We start from the raw sequence: 23,776 nt of genomic DNA on the forward strand, positions 1-23,776 counted from the left end.
AGTGGTTGTCACGTTTGCCGCATGCGAAAGGTCCCCAGTTCGAAACTGGGTGGTAACAGCTGGTGGCTTTTTCCAAAATTGCTTAAGTAGGGATCTGTTGCTTTCTTCGTCAACACTACAAAGGCCTTCTGCCAAGCCGAGTTAACAGAACGGTGGATCGTAATCAAGTTTCTGTAGTGTAGTGGTCATCACGTTCGCCTAACACGCGAAAGGTCCTCGGTTCGAAACCGAGCAGAAACAGTGTTTCTCTTTCGTGGGTAAACATGAACTGTTTGCAAAGTCAGGGGAGGGATTTAGTTATCTTTTCCTTTATTCGTTTTACAGCAAGCGATCACCAGGAGATTGCTGGCTGTGTACTTTTTGCAAGTTTCCATAGTGTAGTGGTTATCACGTTCGCCTTACACGCGAAAGGTCCCCAGTTCGAAACTGGGTGGAAACAGCTACTGACTTTTTCCAAATTTGCTTAAGCCAGGCTCTGCTGCATTCTTAGTCAACACTACAAAGGCCTCTTCTGCCAAGTAGTGTTAAAAGAAGAGAGGCTCCCCGTCAGGTTTCTGTAGTGGTCCTCACGTTCGCTTTACACGCGAAAGGTCCTCTGTTTCAAACTGAGCGGAAACAGCTTTTTGCCTTGGACGTAAAACATTAATTGTTTGCATCGTCAGGCGAGAGATTTAGTAATCTTTTCCTTTATAGGTTTTTCAACAAGCGATCACCACGAGATTGCTGGCTGTCTTCTCTGCACAAGTTTCTGTAGTGTAATGGTTATCACATTCACCTCACATACGAAAGGTCCCCAGTTTAAAACTGTGCTGAAACAGCTGTTGGCTTTTTCCAAAATTGTTTAAGTGGGGATCTACTGCTTTCTTCGTAAACAATACAATTGCCTTCTGCCAAGTGGATTTACCGAGCAGAGACAGTGTTTCTCTTTTGTGGGAAAACATGAAATGTTTGCAAAGTCAGGTGAGGTGTTTAATTATCTTTTCCTTAGTTCGCTCTTCTACAAGCGATCACCAGGAGATTGCTGGCAGTCATCTCTGCACGGGATTCCATAGTGTAGTGGTTGTCACGTTTGCCGCATGCGAAAGGTCCCCAGTTCGAAACTGGGTGGCAACAGCTGGTGGCTTTTTCCAAAATTGCTTAAGTAGGGATCTGTTGCTTTATTCGTCAACACTACAAAGGCCTTCTGCCAAGCCGAGTTAAAAGAACGGTAGATCCTAATCAAGTTTCTGTAGTGTAGTGGTCATCACGTTCGCCTAACACGCGAAAGGTCCTCGGTTCGAAACCGAGCAGAAACAGAGTTTCTCTTTAGTGGGTAAACATGAACTGTTTGCAAAGTCAGGGGAGGGATTTAGTTATCTTTTCCTTTATTCGTTTTACAGCAAGCGATCACCAGGAGATTGCTGGCTGTGTACTTTTTGCAAGTTTCCATAGTGTAGTGGTTATCACGTTCGCCTCACACGCGAAAGGTCCCCAGTTCGAAACTGGGTGGAAACAGGTACTGGCTTTTTCCAAAATTGCTTAAGCCAGGCTCTGCTGCATTCTTAGTCAACACTACAAAGGCCTCTTCTGCCAAGTAGTGTTAAAAGAAGAGAGGCTCCCCGTCAGGTTTCTGTAGTGGTCATCACGTTTGCTTTACACGCGAAAGGTCCTTGGTTCCAAACTGAGCGGAAACAGCTTTTTGCCTTGGACGTAAAACATTAATTGTTTGCATCGTCAGACGAGAGATTTAGTAATCTTTTCTTTTATAGGTTTTTCAACAAGCGATCACCACGAGATTGCTGGCTGTCTTCTCTGTATAAGTTTCTGTAGTGTAATGGTTATCACGTTCACCTCACACACAAAAGGTCCCCAGTTTGAAACTGTTTTGAAACAGCTGTTGGCTTTTTCCAAAATTGTTTAAGTAGGGATCTACTGCTTTCTTCGTAAACACTACAAATGCCTTCTGCCAAGTGGATTTACCGAGCAGAAACAGAGTTTCTCTTTTGTGGGAAAACATGAAATGTTTGCAAAGTCAGGTGAGGTGTTTAATTATCTTTTCCTTAGTTCGCTCTTCCACAAGTGATCACCAGGAGATTGCTGGCAGTCGTTTCTGCGAAGGATTCCATAGTGTAGTGGTTGTCACGTTTGCCGCATGCGAAAGGTCCCCAGTTCGAAACTTGGTGGTAACAGCTGGTGGCTTTTTCCAAAATTGCTTAAGTAGGGATCTGTTGCTTTCTTCGTCAACACTACAAAGGCCTTCTGCCAAGCCGAGTTAAAAGAACGGTGGATTGCAATCAAGTTTCTGTAGTGTAGTGGTCATCACGTTCGCCTAACACGCGAAAGGTCCTCGGTTCGAAACCGAGCAGAAACAGAGTTTCTCTTTTGTGGGTAAACATGAACTGTTTGCAAAGTCAGGGGAGGGATTTAGTTATCTTTTCCTTTATTCGTTTTACAGCAAGCGATCACCAGGAGATTGCTGGCTGTGTACTTTTTGCAAGTTTCCATAGTGTAGTGGTTATCACGTTCGCCTCACACGCGAAAGGTCCCCAGTTCGAAACTGGGTGGAAACAGGTACTGGCTTTTTCCAAAATTGCTTAAGCCAGGCTCTGCTGCATTCTTAGTCAACACTACAAAGGCCTCTTCTGCCAAGTAGTGTTAAAAGAAGAGAGGCTCCCCGTCAGGTTTCTGTAGTGGTCATCACGTTTGCTTTACACGCGAAAGGTCCTTGGTTCCAAACTGAGCGGAAACAGCTTTTTGCCTTGGACGTAAAACATTAATTGTTTGCATCGTCAGACGAGAGATTTAGTAATCTTTTCTTTTATAGGTTTTTCAACAAGCGATCACCACGAGATTGCTGGCTGTCTTCTCTGTATAAGTTTCTGTAGTGTAATGGTTATCACGTTCACCTCACACACAAAAGGTCCCCAGTTTGAAACTGTTTTGAAACAGCTGTTGGCTTTTTCCAAAATTGTTTAAGTAGGGATCTACTGCTTTCTTCGTAAACACTACAAATGCCTTCTGCCAAGTGGATTTACCGAGCAGAAACAGAGTTTCTCTTTTGTGGGAAAACATGAAATGTTTGCAAAGTCAGGTGAGGTGTTTAATTATCTTTTCCTTAGTTCGCTCTTCCACAAGCGATCACCAGGAGATTGCTGGCAGTCGTTTCTGCGAAGGATTCCATAGTGTAGTGGTTGTCACGTTTGCCGCATGCGAAAGGTCCCCAGTTCGAAACTTGGTGGTAACAGCTGGTGGCTTTTTCCAAAATTGCTTAAGTAGGGATCTGTTGCTTTCTTCGTCAACACTACAAAGGCCTTCTGCCAAGCCGAGTTAACAGAACGGTGGATCGTAATCAAGTTTCTGTAGTGTAGTGGTCATCACGTTCGCCTAACACGCGAAAGGTCCTCGGTTCGAAACCGAGCAGAAACAGTGTTTCTCTTTCGTGGGTAAACATGAACTGTTTGCAAAGTCAGGGGAGGGATTTAGTTATCTTTTCCTTTATTCGTTTTACAGCAAGCGATCACCAGGAGATTGCTGGCTGTGTACTTTTTGCAAGTTTCCATAGTGTAGTGGTTATCACGTTCGCCTTACACGCGAAAGGTCCCCAGTTCGAAACTGGGTGGAAACAGCTACTGACTTTTTCCAAATTTGCTTAAGCCAGGCTCTGCTGCATTCTTAGTCAACACTACAAAGGCCTCTTCTGCCAAGTAGTGTTAAAAGAAGAGAGGCTCCCCGTCAGGTTTCTGTAGTGGTCCTCACGTTCGCTTTACACGCGAAAGGTCCTCTGTTTCAAACTGAGCGGAAACAGCTTTTTGCCTTGGACGTAAAACATTAATTGTTTGCATCGTCAGACGAGAGATTTAGTAATCTTTTCCTTTATAGGTTTTTCAACAAGCGATCACCACGAGATTGCTGGCTGTCTTCTCTGCACAAGTTTCTGTAGTGTAATGGTTATCACATTCACCTCACATACGAAAGGTCCCCAGTTTAAAACTGTGCTGAAACAGCTGTTGGCTTTTTCCAAAATTGTTTAAGTGGGGATCTACTGCTTTCTTCGTAAACAATACAATTGCCTTCTGCCAAGTGGATTTACCGAGCAGAGACAGTGTTTCTCTTTTGTGGGAAAACATGAAATGTTTGCAAAGTCAGGTGAGGTGTTTAATTATCTTTTCCTTAGTTCGCTCTTCTACAAGCGATCACCAGGAGATTGCTGGCAGTCATCTCTGCACGGGATTCCATAGTGTAGTGGTTGTCACGTTTGCCGCATGCGAAAGGTCCCCAGTTCGAAACTGGGTGGCAACAGCTGGTGGCTTTTTCCAAAATTGCTTAAGTAGGGATCTGTTGCTTTATTCGTCAACACTACAAAGGCCTTCTGCCAAGCCGAGTTAAAAGAACGGTAGGTCCTAATCAAGTTTCTGTAGTGTAGTGGTCATCACGTTCGCCTAACACGCGAAAGGTCCTCGGTTCGAAACCGAGCAGAAACAGAGTTTCTCTTTTGTGGGTAAACATGAACTGTTTGCAAAGTCAGGGGAGGGATTTAGTTATCTTTTCCTTTATTCGTTTTACAGCAAGCGATCACCAGGAGATTGCTGGCTGTGTACTTTTTGCAAGTTTCCATAGTGTAGTGGTTATCACGTTCGCCTCACACGCGAAAGGTCCCCAGTTCGAAACTGGGTGGAAACAGGTACTGGCTTTTTCCAAAATTGCTTAAGCCAGGCTCTGCTGCATTCTTAGTCAACACTACAAAGGCCTCTTCTGCCAAGTAGTGTTAAAAGAAGAGAGGCTCCCCGTCAGGTTTCTGTAGTGGTCATCACGTTTGCTTTACACGCGAAAGGTCCTTGGTTCCAAACTGAGCGGAAACAGCTTTTTGCCTTGGACGTAAAACATTAATTGTTTGCATCGTCAGACGAGAGATTTAGTAATCTTTTCTTTTATAGGTTTTTCAACAAGCGATCACCACGAGATTGCTGGCTGTCTTCTCTGTATAAGTTTCTGTAGTGTAATGGTTATCACGTTCACCTCACACACAAAAGGTCCCCAGTTTGAAACTGTTTTGAAACAGCTGTTGGCTTTTTCCAAAATTGTTTAAGTAGGGATCTACTGCTTTCTTCGTAAACACTACAAATGCCTTCTGCCAAGTGGATTTACCGAGCAGAAACAGAGTTTCTCTTTTGTGGGAAAACATGAAATGTTTGCAAAGTCAGGTGAGGTGTTTAATTATCTTTTCCTTAGTTCGCTCTTCCACAAGCGATCACCAGGAGATTGCTGGCAGTCGTTTCTGCGAAGGATTCCATAGTGTAGTGGTTGTCACGTTTGCCGCATGCGAAAGGTCCCCAGTTCGAAACTTGGTGGTAACAGCTGGTGGCTTTTTCCAAAATTGCTTAAGTAGGGATCTGTTGCTTTCTTCGTCAACACTACAAAGGCCTTCTGCCAAGCCGAGTTAAAAGAACGGTGGATTGTAATCAAGTTTCTGTAGTGTAGTGGTCATCACGTTCGCCTAACACGCGAAAGGTCCTCGGTTCGAAACCGAGCAGAAACAGAGTTTCTCTTTTGTGGGTAAACATGAACTGTTTGCAAAGTCAGGGGAGGGATTTAGTTATCTTTTCCTTTATTCGTTTTACAGCAAGCGATCACCAGGAGATTGCTTGCTGTGTACTTTTTGCAAGTGTCCATAGTGTAGTGGTTATCACGTTCGCCTCACACGCGAAAGGTCCCCAGTTCGAAACAGGTACTGGCTTTTTCCAAAATTGCTTAAGCCAGGCTCTGCTGCATTCTTAGTCAACACTACAAAGGCCTCTTCTGCCAAGTAGTGTTAAAAGAAGAGAGGCTCCCCGTCAGGTTTCTGTAGTGGTCATCACGTTTGCTTTACACGCGAAAGGTCCTCGGTTCCAAACTGAGCGGAAACAGCTTTTTGCCTTGGACGTAAAACATTAATTGTTTGCATCGTCAGACGAGAGATTTAGTAATCTTTTCCTTTATAGGTTTTTCAACAAGCGATCACCACGAGATTGCTGGCTGTCTTCTCTGCACAAGTTTCTGTAGTGTAATGGTTATCACGTTCACCTCACACACAAAAGGTCCCCAGTTTGAAACTGTTTTGAAACAGCTGTTGGCTTTTTCCAAAATTGTTTAAGTAGGGATCTACTGCTTTCTTCGTAAACACTACAAATGCCTTCTGCCAAGTGGATTTACCGAGCAGAAACAGAGTTTCTCTTTTGTGGGAAAACATGAAATGTTTGCAAAGTCAGGTGAGGTGTTTAATTATCTTTTCCTTAGTTCGCTCTTCCACAAGCGATCACCAGGAGATTGCTGGCAGTCGTTTCTGAGAAGGATTCCATAGTGTAGTGGTTGTCACGTTTGCCGCATGCGAAAGGTCCCCAGTTCGAAACTTGGTGGTAACAGCTGGTGGCTTTTTCCAAAATTGCTTAAGTAGGGATCTGTTGCTTTCTTCGTCAACACTACAAAGGCCTTCTGCCAAGCCGAGTTAACAGAACGGTGGATCGTAATCAAGTTTCTGTAGTGTAGTGGTCATCACGTTCGCCTAACACGCGAAAGGTCCTCGGTTCGAAACCGAGCAGAAACAGTGTTTCTCTTTCGTGGGTAAACATGAACTGTTTGCAAAGTCAGGGGAGGGATTTAGTTATCTTTTCCTTTATTCGTTTTACAGCAAGCGATCACCAGGAGATTGCTGGCTGTGTACTTTTTGCAAGTTTCCATAGTGTAGTGGTTATCACGTTCGCCTTACACGCGAAAGGTCCCCAGTTCGAAACTGGGTGGAAACAGCTACTGACTTTTTCCAAATTTGCTTAAGCCAGGCTCTGCTGCATTCTTAGTCAACACTACAAAGGCCTCTTCTGCCAAGTAGTGTTAAAAGAAGAGAGGCTCCCCGTCAGGTTTCTGTAGTGGTCCTCACGTTCGCTTTACACGCGAAAGGTCCTCTGTTTCAAACTGAGCGGAAACAGCTTTTTGCCTTGGACGTAAAACATTAATTGTTTGCATCGTCAGACGAGAGATTTAGTAATCTTTTCCTTTATAGGTTTTTCAACAAGCGATCACCACGAGATTGCTGGCTGTCTTCTCTGCACAAGTTTCTGTAGTGTAATGGTTATCACATTCACCTCACATACGAAAGGTCCCCAGTTTAAAACTGTGCTGAAACAGCTGTTGGCTTTTTCCAAAATTGTTTAAGTGGGGATCTACTGCTTTCTTCGTAAACACTACAAATGCCTTCTGCCAAGTGGATTTACCGAGCAGAGACAGTGTTTCTCTTTTGTGGGAAAACATGAAATGTTTGCAAAGTCAGGTGAGGTGTTTAATTATCTTTTCCTTAGTTCGCTCTTCTACAAGCGATCACCAGGAGATTGCTGGCAGTCGTTTCTGCGAAGGATTCCATAGTGTAGTGGTTGTCACGTTTGCCGCATGCGAAAGGTCCCCAGTTCGAAACTTGGTGGTAACAGCTGGTGGCTTTTTCCAAAATTGCTTAAGTAGGGATCTGTTGCTTTCTTCGTCAACACTACAAAGGCCTTCTGCCAAGCCGAGTTAAAAGAACGGTGGATTGTAATCAAGTTTCTGTAGTGTAGTGGTCATCACGTTCGCCTAACACGCGAAAGGTCCTCGGTTCGAAACCGAGCAGAAACAGAGTTTCTCTTTTGTGGGTAAACATGAACTGTTTGCAAAGTCAGGGGAGGGATTTAGTTATCTTTTCCTTTATTCGTTTTACAGCAAGCGATCACCAGGAGATTGCTGGCTGTGTACTTTTTGCAAGTTTCCATAGTGTAGTGGTTATCACGTTCGCTTCACACGCGAAAGGTCCCCAGTTCGAAACAGGTACTGGCTTTTTCCAAAATTGCTTAAGCCAGGCTCTGCTGCATTCTTAGTCAACACTACAAAGGCCTCTTCTGCCAAGTAGTGTTAAAAGAAGAGAGGCTCCCCGTCAGGTTTCTGTAGTGGTCATCACGTTTGCTTTACACGCGAAAGGTCCTCGGTTCCAAACTGAGCGGAAACAGCTTTTTGCCTTGGACGTAAAACATTAATTGTTTGCATCGTCAGACGAGAGATTTAGTAATCTTTTCCTTTATAGGTTTTTCAACAAGCGATCACCACGAGATTGCTGGCTGTCTTCTCTGCACAAGTTTCTGTAGTGTAATGGTTATCACGTTCACCTCACACACAAAAGGTCCCCAGTTTGAAACTGTTTTGAAACAGCTGTTGGCTTTTTCCAAAATTGTTTAAGTAGGGATCTACTGCTTTCTTCGTAAACACTACAAATGCCTTCTGCCAAGTGGATTTACCGAGCAGAAACAGAGTTTCTCTTTTGTGGGAAAACATGAAATGTTTGCAAAGTCAGGTGAGGTGTTTAATTATCTTTTCCTTAGTTCGCTCTTCCACAAGCGATCACCAGGAGATTGCTGGCAGTCGTTTCTGCGAAGGATTCCATAGTGTAGTGGTTGTCACGTTTGCCGCATGCGAAAGGTCCCCAGTTCGAAACTTGGTGGTAACAGCTGGTGGCTTTTTCCAAAATTCCTTGAGTAGGGATCTGTTGCTTTCTTCGTCAACACTACAAAGGCCTTCTGCCAAGCCGAGTTAACAGAACGGTGGATCGTAATCAAGTTTCTGTAGTGTAGTGGTCATCACGTTCGCCTAACACGCGAAAGGTCCTCGGTTCGAAACCGAGCAGAAACAGTGTTTCTCTTTCGTGGGTAAACATGAACTGTTTGCAAAGTCAGGGGAGGGATTTAGTTATCTTTTCCTTTATTCGTTTTACAGAAAGCGATCACCAGGAGATTGCTGGCTGTGTACTTTTTGCAAGTTTCCATAGTGTAGTGGTTATCACGTTCGCCTTACACGCGAAAGGTCCCCAGTTCGAAACTGGGTGGAAACAGCTACTGACTTTTTCCAAATTTGCTTAAGCCAGGCTCTGCTGCATTCTTAGTCAACACTACAAAGGCCTCTTCTGCCAAGTAGTGTTAAAAGAAGAGAGGCTCCCCGTCAGGTTTCTGTAGTGGTCCTCACGTTCGCTTTACACGCGAAAGGTCCTCTGTTTCAAACTGAGCGGAAACAGCTTTTTGCCTTGGACGTAAAACATTAATTGTTTGCATCGTCAGACGAGAGATTTAGTAATCTTTTCCTTTATAGGTTTTTCAACAAGCGATCACCACGAGATTGCTGGCTGTCTTCTCTGCACATGTTTCTGTAGTGTAATGGTTATCACATTCACCTCGCATACGAAAGGTCCCCAGTTTAAAACTGTGCTGAAACAGCTGTTGGCTTTTTCCAAAATTGTTTAAGTGGGGATCTACTGCTTTCTTCGTAAACAATACAATTGCCTTCTGCCAAGTGGATTTACCGAGCAGAGACAGTGTTTCTCTTTTGTGGGAAAACATGAAATGTTTGCAAAGTCAGGTGAGGTGTTTAATTATCTTTTCCTTAGTTCACTCTTCTACAAGCGATCACCAGGAGATTGCTGGCAGTCATCTCTGCACGGGATTCCATAGTGTAGTGGTTGTCACGTTCGCCTCATGCGAAAGGTCCCCAGTTCGAAACTGGGTGGCAACAGCTGGTGGCTTTTTCCAAAATTGCTTAAGTAGGGATCTGTTGCTTTCTTCGTCAACACTACAAAGGCCTTCTGCCAAGCCGAGTTAAAAGAACGGTGGGTCCTAATTAAGTTTCTGTAGTGTAGTGGTCATCACGTTCGCCTAACACGCGAAAGGTCCTCGGTTCGAAACCGAGCAGAAACAGTGTTTCTCTTTCGTGGGTAAACATGAACTGTTTGCAAAGTCAGGGGAGGGATTTAGTTATCTTTTCCTTTATTCGTTTTACAGCAAGCGATCACCAGGAGATTGCTGGCTGTGTACTTTTTGCAAGTTTCCATAGTGTAGTGGTTATCACGTTCGCCTCACACGCGAAAGGTCCCCAGTTCGAAACTGGGTGGAAACAGCTACTGACTTTTTCCAAAATTGCTTAAGCCAGGCTCTGCTGCATTCTTAGTCAACACTACAAAGGCCTCTTCTGCCAAGTAGTGTTAAAAGAAGAGAGGCTCCCCGTCAGGTTTCTGTAGTGGTCATCACGTTTGCTTTACACGCGAAAGGTCCTCGGTTCCAAACTGAGCGGAAACAGCTTTTTGCCTTGGACGTAAAACATTAATTGTTTGCATCGTCAGACGAGAGATTTAGTAATCTTTTCCAATAGGTTTTTCAACAAGCGATCACCACGAGATTGCTGGCTGTCTTCTCTGCACAAGTTTCTGTAGTGTAATGGTTATCACGTTCACCTCACACACAAAAGGTCCCCAGTTTGAAACTGTTTTGAAACAGCTGTTGGCTTTTTCCAAAATTGTTTAAGTAGGGATCTACTGCTTTCTTCGTAAACACTACAAATGCCTTCTGCCAAGTGGATTTACCGAGCAGAAACAGAGTTTCTCTTTTGTGGGAAAACATGAAATGTTTGCAAAGTCAGGTGAGGTGTTTAATTATCTTTTCCTTAGTTCGCTCTTCCACAAGCGATCACCAGGAGATTGCTGACAGTCGTCTCTGCGAAGGATTCCATAGTGTAGTGGTTGTCACGTTTGCCACATGCGAAAGGTCCCCAGTTCGAAACTTGGTGGTAACAGCTGGTGGCTTTTTCCAAAATTCCTTAAGTAGGGATCTGTTGCTTTCTTCGTCAACACTACAAAGGCCTTCTGCCAAGCCGAGTTAACAGAACGGTGGATCGTAATCAAGTTTCTGTAGTGTAGTGGTCATCACGTTCGCCTAACACGCGAAAGGTCCTCGGTTCGAAACCGAGCAGAAACAGTGTTTCTCTTTCGTTGGTAAACATGAACTGTTTGCAAAGTCAGGGGAGGGATTTAGTTATCTTTTCCTTTATTCGTTTTACAGAAAGCGATCACCAGGAGATTGCTGGCTGTGTACTTTTTGCAAGTTTCCATAGTGTAGTGGTTATCACGTTCGCCTTACACGCGAAAGGTCCCCAGTTCGAAACTGGGTGGAAACAGCTACTGACTTTTTCCAAATTTGCTTAAGCCAGGCTCTGCTGCATTCTTAGTCAACACTACAAAGGCCTCTTCTGCCAAGTAGTGTTAAAAGAAGAGAGGCTCCCCGTCAGGTTTCTGTAGTGGTCCTCACGTTCGCTTTACACGCGAAAGGTCCTCTGTTTCAAACTGAGCGGAAACAGCTTTTTGCCTTGGACGTAAAACATTAATTGTTTGCATCGTCAGACGAGAGATTTAGTAATCTTTTCCTTTATAGGTTTTTCAACAAGCGATCACCACGAGATTGCTGGCTGTCTTCTCTGCACATGTTTCTGTAGTGTAATGGTTATCACATTCACCTCACATACGAAAGGTCCCCAGTTTAAAACTGTGCTGAAACAGCTGTTGGCTTTTTCCAAAATTGTTTAAGTGGGGATCTACTGCTTTCTTCGTAAACAATACAATTGCCTTCTGCCAAGTGGATTTACCGAGCAGAGACAGTGTTTCTCTTTTGTGGGAAAACATGAAATGTTTGCAAAGTCAGGTGAGGTGTTTAATTATCTTTTCCTTAGTTCGCTCTTCTACAAGCGATCACCAGGAGATTGCTGGCAGTCATCTCTGCGAAGGATTCCATAGTGTAGTGGTTGTCACGTTTGCCGCATGCGAAAGGTCCCCAGTTCGAAACTTGGTGGCAACAGCTGGTGGCTTTTTCCAAAATTGCTTAAGTAGGGATCTGTTGCTTTCTTCGTCAACACTACAAAGGCCTTCTGCCAAGCCGAGTTAAAAGAACGGTGGATCGTAATCAAGTTTCTGTAGTGTAGTGGTCATCACGTTCGCCTAACACGCGAAAGGTCCTCGGTTCGAAACCGAGCAGAAACAATGTTTCTCTTTCGTGGGTAAACATGAACTGTTTGCAAAGTCAGGGGAGGGCTTTAGTTATCTTTTCCTTTATTCGTTTTACAGCAAGCGATCACCAGGAGATTGCTTGCTGTGTACTTTTTGCAAGTTTCCATAGTGTAGTGGTTATCACGTTCGCCTTACACGCGTAAGGTCCCCAGTTCGAAACTGGGTGGAAACAGCTAGTGGCTTTTTCCAAAATTGCTTAAGCCAGGCTCTGCTGCATTCTTAGTCAACACTACAAAGGCCTCTTCTGCCAAGTAGTGTTAAAAGAAGAGAGGCTCCCCGTCAGGTTTCTGTAGTGGTCATCACGTTCGCTTTACACGCGAAAGGTCCTCGGTTCCAAACTGAGCGGAAACAGCTTTTTGCCTTGGACGTAAAACATTAATTGTTTGCATCGTCAGACGAGAGATTTAGTAATCTTTTCCTTTATAGGTTTTTCAACAAGCGATCACCACGAGATTGCTGGCTGTCTTCTCTGCACAAGTTTCTGTAGTGTAATGGTTATCACATTCACCTCACATACGAAAGGTCCCCAGTTTAAAACTGTGCTGAAACAGCTGTTGGCTTTTTCCAAAATTGTTTAAGTAGGGATCTACTGCTTTCTTCGTAAACAATACAATTGCCTTCTGCCAAGTGGATTTACCGAGCAGAGACAGTGTTTCTCTTTTGTGGGAAAACATGAAATGTTTGCAAAGTCAGGTGAGGTGTTTAATTATCTTTTCCTTAGTTCGCTCTTCCACAAGCGATCACCAGGAGATTGCTGGCAGTCATCACTGCACGGGATTCCATAGTGTAGTGGTTGTCACGTTCGCCTCATGCGAAAGGTCCCCAGTTCGAAACTGGGCGGCAATAGCTTGTGGCTTTTTCCAAAATTGCTTAACCCTTTGAGCAGTACGGTCCCACATATGGGATTCTAATTTCTGTGCCCCTGGGAGTACGGTCCCACATATGGGATTTAGAACGTTCGGTGACGTCACGCAGCTGACAAATTCAAACTGCGCTTTGGCGCGATGGCTGGCGCTGAGCCAGAGACGGCGGAGCTCTGCACTTGTCATACAATCACAACTATGCAGTGTTTTTAACCACATAACGCTTATTTTAGGTTTCAGACATTTAAATACACATAAGTACTAGTAAAAGGAGACATTTAGAGTTTGTAAAATACACACATAGGTCTATGGAAGCAGCAAATAACCATCTATTCAAATATAATTTGCCGATGTGTTTTATTTCTATCACATACACATAGGCAAAGTAACTAAAAGGTTCACTCTATTACTCTTCTAGTTCACCAGCCACTTACTTGCATGTATTTCGGGAGAAACGGATGAATGTACGTGATGTAAACGCGGCTGACAGGACTCTCTGAACTGCAGCGCGAACAAACATGGCCGCGCCCATCTCACGTTTCAAATCACGATCCAGATCATTTACATAGGGTTTTAAACGATGAAACACACTAATTCACACATATTTGTGAATCGGAATATTAGATAGTTCATGGCATGGTAAGCAAGTGTGTGAGTATTCTGGATAAAAAAGGAAAAAACGAAATTAAAGTGATCTATCTGTCATACAGTGTTATTGTGGCTGTGTTGTGTCAGGTGACAAGCATGACGCGTCGCCATGGAAACAATAAGGACGAACGTTCTAAAATAACGGTCGCTTAAAAAAAACTCACTCTCGGGGGTCCGCTAGAATATTTTAAACTCACCACTGAAAGGGTTAAGTAGGGATCTGTTGCTTTCTTCGTCAACACTACAAAGGCCTTCTGCCAAGCCGAGTTAAAAGAACGGTGTATCGTAATCAAATTTCTGTAGTGTAGTGGTCATCACGTTCGCCTAACACCCGCGCGGCAGCCGTGAATAGTTTAGCTAAACGGCCCTAAACCGTTTCCCATTCATTCTCAATGGTAGTGCTGAAACACTACGGATGCAATACACTTTCGGCCGCTAGCGCCCTTTTGGCGCACTTCCTTGTTTCTGCACCAGCGCCAACTTTGAATTCGCCATTAACACATCCACACTCGGACAGTACAGTCGCGATCTGCTACGCTGTTATTCGGAAAATCTATCAAAGGTAAGTTACTTTATGTACTTTTTCATGTTGTTAATGCTGAAATCACGTTAGTTGTTAAATGAAAACCGCTGCTTCGCTCCGTGAGGTCTTGGTTATTGATAAACGTTATCATTTGGGGCATTATTTACTGTTAATTATCATCATAGGATGATCTGCTCGCAAAGTTTTGAATGGACATGCCCGTTTTATATATTCGTGTGTGTTGTTTCGTGTCGTAGGGTTAAACAAGCCTGTTAGTCAATTTCTGACAATGTTGTGTTGATACGACGATCTGCTCGCAAACTTATGAATGAACGTGAGCGTTTCATGCATATAATTTCTATGCCGTGGGGTTAAATAAGCCTATCAGTCCGTTTCTTACGATGTTGTCATTACATTACCTCAACATCGCTTGTTTATATGAGATAAATAACGAATGAACGATCGTTTTTCCATTATTGCCAATAGTTGTCATATCGTGACGCTAAATAAACAATGTACATCACATAATTCAACTAGTAAATAACTGTAATAAGTGTTTAAACATCGCTAGGAACTGTACTAGTACTGTTGTACTGTTGTAATGAGCCTTTAGAACTGCTTTACTGTTAGACTAATGCATTGCAGTGACCAAAATAGCCTAAGCAACAACTATTTTTACCATTTCAGACTGGAGCATTTGTAACTTTTATCAGGACAATTACTATGGTATTACCATAGTAGGTTGTATGTGTGCGTGTCTATGTATGTGCCTGTATGATCACATACTAACCAAAATAGCATAATTAAGAGTTATTTATATAATTTCAGACTTGAGCATAAATTATTTTCATCTTTTAGTAGGACAATTACTATGTTAATACTATAGTAGTGTGTGTGTGTGTGTGTGTGTGTGTGTGTGTGTGTGTGTGTGTGTGTGTGCTCATTCAAAGATACACAGCCTACTGTGGTAATACCATATTAATTGTCCTGAAAAAAGTTTAAAATAATTTATGTTTCAGTCTGAAATAGTATAAATAGCTGTTACTAAGGCCATTTTGCTCACTGTAATGTATAATTAGTCTGAGAGTAGGACAGTATCTTTAGTCTCTCATCTCTAAACTTCAGCCACGTAGTTCAAGAGGTCAAGTAGACAATGCTTTTCACACCTCTTTCATCCTTATCTGCTCTGTGTGTGTGTGCTCATTCAGGCAAACACACCTGCACTCCCCCACGGACACAGAGCAGTTAAGGGTGAAAGAGGTGTGAAAAAGCATTGTCTTCTGACCTCTGGAACTATGTGATTGAAGTTTGGAGATAAGAAAAGAACAGCAACAAGATCTGGCCCAGTAATTTGAGTCTGATAACTGTGCAATGAAACAGATAGTGATATTTCATGGTTTGACAATATCTTTTTAAAGTATCTTCTGAAATAACCCTAAAATTCTATTTTTGTTTGATGGTAGATCATGCAGAGGAAATTCCAGTTTTTCCCAGGGAGAATCTCTGTTGTGTTCCGCAAGGGACCACTTGGATTTCTTCTTCAGGATCCATCTGAGGAAGCCAGGCGGATTAAGAATGACCCAACTCTGCAGGACAAGTCTGCGCCCATGAGGCAGAACCTTGTGCGGCAAAATGCCCTGACAGTGGTACGTCAGAGAGGAGGGGATGCTTCCGACAAGAAGGAGGTCCTGGGAGACTACATCCTGCAGTTTGGGAAGTACAAAGGGAAGTCTTTCCGGTGGCTGTTGGAAAATGATGTAGGGTACATTTTGTATCTCATCAAGAACCTGGAGAAGGAGGAGGCGTCAGGCATCCCTAAAGCTGAGGGGCATAGCAAAGACAGTCTACTGTCCTTTGTGAACTATGCTTGTAGTTTTGAAGAGATCCAGTCTCTTCTCAGTTATGAGGCCAGTAAAGTGGTTGTTGTGCCAGCCTCATCAGAAGATGACCAGCTGGTTGGCTTTGGTTCCCGGGCCAAGAGCACCTGGAAGGAGATATGGGACAGCAAAGCGGATGGCTATGCAGACTTTATTATGAGGAAGAGCTGCGTCCCAGGGACACGTATGCACAAGCTGCAGCAGTACCTGCGAAAGAGACAGCAATCCACCCACCCCTCACCTGTTTCTGCCTCAAAATCCCCAGATGAACCCATGGGTAAATAAATGTTTATTTTATTGTAATGTATACTTGTTCAGTAGTAACTAGTATAACAATAAGTTAGCTTTTATTTAAGGTAAATAAACCTCAGTTTGTAGGAACATGACATGAACTGAAACGTAAATATTAAAAAAAAATGTTTTCAATACAGAGATGGAGAAAGATGAGGACCTAGAGCAAGCAATGCTGAGCATCACCCCCTCCAAGCTACAGGTGCAAAGTAAGTTAAGATTTTTTTCTTTTAGCATTTGATTTCTACTAAACGTTTATCTTAAAAAACTGTTATAACTATTTAAAAAATGTACATTATTGTTTTGTGTGTTTTCCCCAACAGCTGCCTCTCCACCACTGCCACCACAATTCAGTATAGAGATGGAGAAGGATGAGGACCTAGAGCAAGCAATGCTAAGCATCACCCCCTCCAAGCTACAAGTGCAAAGTAAGTTATTTGGATGATTTTTGCTGTTTTTTTTCATTTGCACATATCGAAACATGTATCTGTCTGACTGTATGTCCACCTGTCTGCCATTCTGTTCATCCATCTGTCCATTCATCTGTCTGTCTGTCTGTCTGTCTGTCTGTCTGTCTGTCTGTCCATCCTCCTGTCTGTCTATCTCTTTCTCTGTCTGTCTGTCTGTCTGTCTGTCTGTCTGTCTGTCTAGTGCCAGTAAAATATTTCAAAATTTTAAGACAAGGCTTTGAAGTTAGTGTGTACATCTAGATTAATGCTTTGTGTGTTCCCCAACAGCCACATCTCCACCACTGCTGTCAGCTGCTGAACTGGAACGGTCTAACAAAGCAGTAAAAGGTGTTTCCGCAGGAGGTTCAGCACTGAGAAGAAAAGCTGAACATGAATTGAATCCTCCTTTATTATGTTGTTTGTGTTCTGGCTATGTTCTAGCCATGTTCCAATAACAGTGTGTTCGCCGTTGGCATATACTAACTGTCCTAAGGACTATGAATTGATTCCAGTCTGGGTAAGTACTTCTTTTATTATGAATTTTACACTGTTCTTTCTACATTTTTCCTTCCATCTTCAGATGATTTTGTTTTCAGTCAATAGATGTGTTCAACTTTGGGTGAAAGGTGAATTCAGTAGCTTTGTGTCTTTATTAACACCAGCTCTTTTATGTTTCTAATTGTAAAATGTTCTATATTTCAGTAACATCTGCTGCCCTCTCCAAACCACCTGCTGATGGCAAAAGTGGCCTTCAAGAATTGTCAGGATATGGTAAATAAATTACAGTTCTGATCACCAATTTAACTATTTGCCTTGTTTACAAAAGTAATACATTTGTTTTTTTTTGTTTTTTTTTTGTTTTTTTATTTTGTGATGTGTCACAATACTTTTGTCCACAGTACCAGCTCAGAAGACACCTGTGCCTCTTCCTAAAGAGTTGAAGTTTCTTGTCCAAGAGCCAGCCTTTTTGGAACAATCAGAGCCTTCAGTACCAACTACAGGTGTGTGATATTTATTTACTTTTACTTAGCATGTCTAGTGAATCACATTCCACACTAGAAGATGTTTCACTCTTTTGTTTATATATATATATTAATATTAATAGTCTATCTATTATTCTATTTGCAGAGCCATTGTCTTCTGCTCCTGACACTTTGTCAGTGACCAGTCTGGATCCTCTACAGCAGACAACTCAAGGTAAGCATCTAAATAATTTTTCACACATATGCCTGATTAATATAAAGTCTGTACTTATTCTTCTTTATTTCAACCAGGTACAACAGCCCATCCCAGAAATCCTCCTCCACCACTTGGTTATGACCATGATGTCCGCCAATGGAAGTGTTCCCAGCAGCAGAGGATCTGGATGAAGACAGAGCTGGAATCCATGGGCCTGTGGCCTGGCTCGATTCCTGTTAGCAACCCCATGAAGACCGTGTCATTGTGACGTTTACCTCCTCAGCCAGAACTAATGGACACCATCACCGATCTGCCATCTCCTAAATATTTCCAGCTTCATCCATTTTTTATTTGGAAGCCTGAAAATGATACCCTGATGGCCAGGCTGAGGAACAACTACACTCTGCCATGCTTTGAAGGGTGTAGACAGCCACAGGTGACATCTGCAGGAGTTGGTAGACCTCGTGTGATTGCAGGCATCACAAGTCAATACTATCTGTTTTCTTCACGTCTGTGCTGCAAAGTCTGTAAAAAAAAATGGTATGCAGACAACCCACAGTGGCTGGAAAAGCTCCCCAAACGCTTCACAAACCTGTTGCCAGCTGTTCTCACTTATAAGAAGGCTGTGTGTAAATCTCTGTTGGATGAACTGCGGCGTACTGGTAAATCACCCACAGACATGGCCAACCAGGTGATGGAAATGATGCATCTTAAATATGAACGTGCTCACTTGGCCTACCTCCTCAGTTGTCAGAATATCTTGGATGCTGAGGCTGGAAAGTATGGACAGAGAAGCATCACAGGATTCCTGAGAAAGGAGACCCAGCCTGCTCCCTTTGGCGAGTATGCTGATCCCAATGGATGGAGTGGAATTGCTGTGTCTGCACATTATCTCACTGACTGTCTCCTGCACGAGTATCAGCGCCAAGAGAGAGCTATTATACAGCTCCTACAAGGAACCTTTGGGCAGGCATTTCGTTCCGGCCACACCCGAAAGGTGGCCAGGAAGGTTACATTTACTTCTGGCACAATGTCATCCTATGCCATCATGAATGAAAGTTGGATGATCTTATCATGGGTGATGGTACAGTCAGAGACGGAAAAGTCCCTGGAGCCCATGTACAGGGGACTCGCAAATCGGTACCAGACGGCAGGAATGGAGAAGGCACATTACCAGTGGGTTGACAGGTAGGCTTGATAATTCTGTACCTTGCCTAAGACATATCACATAGAGAATGTATACATCAGTTAATACTATTATCCTGACTGATGAACAGATCCATTGACTGATTTTAACATTAACATTATACTTTTCTGTTTTTTTCCCCAGAGATTGCTGTGCACCATTCAGAGTGCCAGACTCTCACAAAACAGAGCACCTGAACTGGGAAGCATGGCAGACTACAGATGACATTATTGCCGAAGCCACTTCTGGAAACTTAGAGAACAAGTGTGCTTCCAGATCTTTCTACAATCAGCACATCATGATCAAGCTGGACCTGTTCCATTGTATGAGGCGCTTCCTCCGTGAGTGTGTTTCTGAGCATCATGCCCTTTACAGCTCCTTCTCCCAGTTCTTGTCTGCTGCCTTCTGTGTTGTGGATCAGGAAGATCTGCAGAAGCTCAAGGATGCTTACGCATTTTGTGGTATTGAGCCTGCCAACCCCACAAAGCAGCACATTCGGGAACACTGCAGAACAAAGATCACACAGCCTAAAGAACTTGTGAGGAGGGTCGAGGATGTTATGCACCATTTTCATTTGGCAGGAGATCCTGATGGTGTTCCCCTGTACAAACCGTCCATGCTAAAAACATGGCTGTTAGAATAAATATATATTCTATAATCGCCGAGAATTAAGATTCAATCTGAGTTGAGCCACACAGCACAGGTACGGGAACCCGGAGCCAAGAATGACAGACACAGCAATAGTGCATTTCATTCAAGACTGGTTTATTGAGGATGCTACACCAGGTTATAAAGTGGAATATAGGGAAGTGAAATCTGACTGTCAGCAGAAAGATGGAAAGGGTACGAGATGTCCCAGACAGTCCCATGATCTGTCATTACATCATTGTCTATATTCCAAATACAATAGAGAACACAGGTTACAATGTTAAGAGACATATTACAAAGGACACAGGATGTTATAGAATCTTACAATGGCCACTTTAAGACAGAATGTCTTACCAACAAACAATCCTGTGTCTTCATGTTAAAACACATAATTCCTATCAATGTTAAATGTGGACACACAGATACACTTCATATTCATCATTGAGTATATAGTTATATATCAACTCTGACTAGACCTGTGTCTAGACTTCTTTCCGATTATGCCCTTCAGATTCTAGCTGATAAATACCATCATAATTATTGTACTCATCTTCATCTACTTGATTGAACAGTGAGCATAACTTTATAAGTTCCTCTTGTTGTGATGGATGTAGTAGTATGCATAATGAAATTGCCAATACACTGCATTAGACATGGAGCGATTAGTAACACAATGAACATCAAAACAATAACTGGAACAACAGTGGTGAAACTCCAGGTTCCCCATTTGCCCCAGAGTCCGTCCCGCCAGGAGTCCAGGAGTCGACTCTCTTCGGGTCCGGGATGGATGTCTTCATGTGGGTGATGATATCCGTGATGTTATCTAAATTGTCTGGAAGATCCTCTCAAGAATTATTTCTTTAATTAATTCTGGTTCTTCTTCCAAACTGCTCTTGCTAGTTCAACAACTAGTGTCAAACACTAGAATAGCTTCTAAAACCGGGCACTGATTGAAGCCATCTAATGGTGGATAATCCATCAATCAGAATAGGGCCCTTAGTGCATACAGGGTTGTATAAGAGTTAACACTGTTTGGCTCAATGGACCATCTATCTTCCTGCTTTGGATAACCCCCACCTCACTATAAGAGGTAGTTCCTTCCTCAGCTTAGTCAGTGTTTTCCTCCTCCCTGTTAGGCAGTAAGGGGAATCCCCTTTACCAGGATTCTATTTTAAATTGGAGCTTGCCTGCTCTCCTGAAGAACACTTCTTCAGTCGTGAAGCATTTATCCACTGTGGCTGGTAATCCGCCAGAACTCCGGTCCTGGTTACGGCAATCACAGTGGCTGGTCCGAGGTACTTCGGTTCTCCTACCCTCGTTGACTTTAAACTTGGGATCAGCACTCTGGCCTGGAACGAAATAGTGAGTAGGCTGTTCTGAGGGGAGAGGAAAACACAAAGAAACATCAGCACATATAGAATTGAGCTTCTTGATTAGGGAAGTCACGTAGTCCTCCTGCACCACCTCCAGGTCACCTAGGGAAGTAATGCTTGCGCGGCCTTTGACCCAAGGGGTCAGGAAAGGCCTACCCATTAGTATCTCAAACGGTGAGAGTTTAGTGGTGGAAGATGGAGTCATTCTTATTTCAGTTAATACTGCAGGTAGTAAATCTACCCATTTCTTCCCTGTCCCGATCGCGGCTTTTGTTAGCCTTACCTTAATAGTCCTATTAAGGCGTTTCGAATTTGACGACAATTGCTGATACAGTATGTGGAAATGCCAATCAAGGGACAATGCTTTGGCTAGGAATTGTGTTACCCTAGACGCAAAATGTGTCCCATTATCACTCTCAATTGTAGTAGGTATGCCAAATCGAGGAATTATTTCTTTGGTTAGGATCTTAACCACTGTTTTTGCATCTTCCCTTACACAAGGAAATGCTTCTGGCCACTTTGTAAATCGGTCAATTATGATCAACAGGTACTTCAAGTTACCTATAGGTGGCATGTATATACAGTCAATCTGCACATTCTGGAAAGGCGCTTCTGGATGTGTTAGTGCGTTATGCTTAATCGGTTTATGCGGATTTACTTGTGCGCACGTCATACATAAATCTAGAATAAGCTTAGCTGTTTTGTGTACGTCTGCAATGCAGAACAAACGATTGATTACTTGTACTACTTTTGCACAGCTTGTATGCGACAGGCCATGGTGATGTCTAATAAGAATCACCAATGCCAACTTTGGAAGTGCTACCCTTCCCTTCTCATCTCTCACAATCCCGTCTTTATCCGGAGCACATCCGTGCTCACTCCAATGTTGCAAGTCAGTTTGTGTAGGTTGACTCTGCAAAATCTTAATGTCATTGTCAGGTACATTGGTTATATGGACAGTCATAGTTACTTGACTTTTGTTACTCATGTTGAACGGCGGTTTAATTTGTGCCTTGGCCGCTTCCTTCGCCGCTTCATCTGCTTTCCTGTTCCCTACAGCCTGTTCATCATCTCCTGCTGCGTGACCTTTCACCTTTACTATGGCCACTTCGGCAGGTAGCTGTACTTCTCTAGTTAGCTGTCCTATTAGATTCAAATGTGCTATTGGTTTACCATCTGCCGTTTTAAAATCTCTTGCTTCCCATGTTTTAGCAAAATGATGAACCACCCCCCATGCATACTTTGAATCAGTGTAAATCGTTACTCGTTTTCCTGCCATCAGCTCACATGCTCTTATTAATGCTACTAACTCAGCAGCTTGAGCCGAATTGTAGTCCAAGGCAAATGCCTCTATTATTTCCCCTATGTCTGATATCACAGCATACCCACAAAGGTAGACACCATCAGAAGGTTTCGAGCATGATCCATCAACATACATATGCTCCCCCCCATCCAGAGGCGAATCCGATAGATCGGCCCTGGAAGAACAAGAGGCAGTCAATTCAATTGTACAATCATGACTTTCATCATTTTCTACCATATCGGCCATTCCCAAAACTCCTAATAAAGCAGGATTAATTGACGAAGTTGGCCAAATGGTAAGATTTTTTGTGGCCAGCAGGATTGCCTCATAGCCTGAACGTCTTTGTGCCATCATGTGTTGTGTCTGCATGTTATGCAAAATTGCTCCCACCTGATGTGAGGTGTACAACGTCAATGGATGTGACAGGACAATTTTCTCAGCCATCTGTACAACCATAGCAGCCGCTGCTACAGCACGAAGGCATGCTGGCATACCTGAGACTATATTATCTAGCTTCTTAGACAGGTATGCTACTGGTCTATACGTGGAACCATGCTGTTGCACCAGGACCCCCATGGCTACCTCCTCCGCCTCTCGGACATGTAGCTGAAAATCCCGTCGGAAATCTGGAAGGCCGAGTGCAGGAGCCGTTGTGATGGCTTTCTTCAGTGCATTGAAATGCAGTTCAGCCTCATCAGTCCAGTTCAAAATCATTCTTTGTTGGGCTTTGTGATCAATCAAGCTTCTGAGGTGCTTGTCATGTATAGCACAATCAAGTATCCAAGATCTGCAATAGTTCACCAGTCCCAGGAAACTTTGAAGCTACTGCACAGTCTTTGGGGACTGCATTTTCCTGATCATCTGGACCCTGTCCGTCGAGATCGCCCGTAGACCTGGCATTATCATGTGTCCCAGGTAGGTCGGCTTAGGTTGTACCCACTGGAGCTTTTCCTTAGAGGCTTTGAATCCGGCCTCCGCCAGCACGTTGCAAACCATGATTGATGCTCTCACGCAGTCTTCCTTGGTCTCAGCCGAGACCAAAATATACACAGACTGTGGAAGGCAAGTCAGTCATTTTAGCGATTGTCCTCTGCACAGCTACCAAGAAGCTGGCAGAGTAGGTCATGTAGCCCTGAGCAAGGCGTGTCCAGGTGAACTGCGTGTTCTGTAAGGTAAAAGCTAAGATAGGCTGAGTCTCTGGATGCACAGGTACAGAGAAAAAAGCTGCACACAAATCAATGACTGTAAAATATTCATGTGTACATGGAATTACAATCTGGACGTCAGGTACAATTGGTGCAAGTGGTGTTATCAATTCATTTATGGCCCTCAAATCTTGAGTCAAACGCCATGTTTTCCCATCAGCCTTCACCACTGGGTTGATGGGTGTGTTATATGGTGAATGTGTTGGCATGAGGACACCCTGCTGGACAAAATTGTCAGTCAATGGTTTAATACCCTGTTCCTTGTCTTTGGACAAAGGATATTGCTTAATGTAGACTGGTTTGTCAGTCTTGAGCTTAGCTTTATAAGGTTCCATATCAATAAAACCTTTATGGTCCTTATATTGTGACCACAATGATGGATC

General features: G+C 43.3%; 1 protein-coding gene and 22 non-coding genes across 23 annotated transcripts in view; all 23 read left to right on the plus strand.

Annotated features, from left to right (window-relative positions):
* LOC141325654 (uncharacterized) overlaps positions 1-23,776 on the plus strand; it is a 246,712-nt gene that overhangs the window by 155,779 nt on the left and 67,157 nt on the right. The gene's annotated exons all lie outside the window — the stretch shown is intronic.
* On the plus strand, positions 168-240 carry trnav-aac (transfer RNA valine (anticodon AAC)). Its single transcript has one exon. It is a non-coding gene; the product is annotated as a tRNA-Val (tRNA).
* trnav-uac (transfer RNA valine (anticodon UAC)) lies at positions 367-439 on the plus strand. Its single transcript has one exon. It is a non-coding gene; the product is annotated as a tRNA-Val (tRNA).
* On the plus strand, positions 1,223-1,295 carry trnav-aac (transfer RNA valine (anticodon AAC)). The gene has a single exon. It is a non-coding gene; the product is annotated as a tRNA-Val (tRNA).
* On the plus strand, positions 1,422-1,494 carry trnav-cac (transfer RNA valine (anticodon CAC)). The gene has a single exon. It is a non-coding gene; the product is annotated as a tRNA-Val (tRNA).
* Positions 2,278-2,350, plus strand: trnav-aac (transfer RNA valine (anticodon AAC)). Its single transcript has one exon. It is a non-coding gene; the product is annotated as a tRNA-Val (tRNA).
* On the plus strand, positions 2,477-2,549 carry trnav-cac (transfer RNA valine (anticodon CAC)). Its single transcript has one exon. It is a non-coding gene; the product is annotated as a tRNA-Val (tRNA).
* On the plus strand, positions 3,333-3,405 carry trnav-aac (transfer RNA valine (anticodon AAC)). The gene has a single exon. It is a non-coding gene; the product is annotated as a tRNA-Val (tRNA).
* trnav-uac (transfer RNA valine (anticodon UAC)) lies at positions 3,532-3,604 on the plus strand. Its single transcript has one exon. It is a non-coding gene; the product is annotated as a tRNA-Val (tRNA).
* Positions 4,388-4,460, plus strand: trnav-aac (transfer RNA valine (anticodon AAC)). The gene has a single exon. It is a non-coding gene; the product is annotated as a tRNA-Val (tRNA).
* trnav-cac (transfer RNA valine (anticodon CAC)) lies at positions 4,587-4,659 on the plus strand. The gene has a single exon. It is a non-coding gene; the product is annotated as a tRNA-Val (tRNA).
* On the plus strand, positions 5,443-5,515 carry trnav-aac (transfer RNA valine (anticodon AAC)). Its single transcript has one exon. It is a non-coding gene; the product is annotated as a tRNA-Val (tRNA).
* On the plus strand, positions 6,487-6,559 carry trnav-aac (transfer RNA valine (anticodon AAC)). The gene has a single exon. It is a non-coding gene; the product is annotated as a tRNA-Val (tRNA).
* On the plus strand, positions 6,686-6,758 carry trnav-uac (transfer RNA valine (anticodon UAC)). The gene has a single exon. It is a non-coding gene; the product is annotated as a tRNA-Val (tRNA).
* On the plus strand, positions 7,542-7,614 carry trnav-aac (transfer RNA valine (anticodon AAC)). Its single transcript has one exon. It is a non-coding gene; the product is annotated as a tRNA-Val (tRNA).
* trnav-aac (transfer RNA valine (anticodon AAC)) lies at positions 8,586-8,658 on the plus strand. Its single transcript has one exon. It is a non-coding gene; the product is annotated as a tRNA-Val (tRNA).
* On the plus strand, positions 8,785-8,857 carry trnav-uac (transfer RNA valine (anticodon UAC)). Its single transcript has one exon. It is a non-coding gene; the product is annotated as a tRNA-Val (tRNA).
* trnav-aac (transfer RNA valine (anticodon AAC)) lies at positions 9,641-9,713 on the plus strand. Its single transcript has one exon. It is a non-coding gene; the product is annotated as a tRNA-Val (tRNA).
* Positions 9,840-9,912, plus strand: trnav-cac (transfer RNA valine (anticodon CAC)). The gene has a single exon. It is a non-coding gene; the product is annotated as a tRNA-Val (tRNA).
* Positions 10,694-10,766, plus strand: trnav-aac (transfer RNA valine (anticodon AAC)). Its single transcript has one exon. It is a non-coding gene; the product is annotated as a tRNA-Val (tRNA).
* On the plus strand, positions 10,893-10,965 carry trnav-uac (transfer RNA valine (anticodon UAC)). Its single transcript has one exon. It is a non-coding gene; the product is annotated as a tRNA-Val (tRNA).
* On the plus strand, positions 11,749-11,821 carry trnav-aac (transfer RNA valine (anticodon AAC)). The gene has a single exon. It is a non-coding gene; the product is annotated as a tRNA-Val (tRNA).
* On the plus strand, positions 11,948-12,020 carry trnav-uac (transfer RNA valine (anticodon UAC)). The gene has a single exon. It is a non-coding gene; the product is annotated as a tRNA-Val (tRNA).

Source organism: Garra rufa, chromosome 2 (genome assembly GCF_049309525.1).
Source record: "Garra rufa chromosome 2, GarRuf1.0, whole genome shotgun sequence".
NCBI lineage: Eukaryota > Metazoa > Chordata > Actinopteri > Cypriniformes > Cyprinidae > Garra > Garra rufa.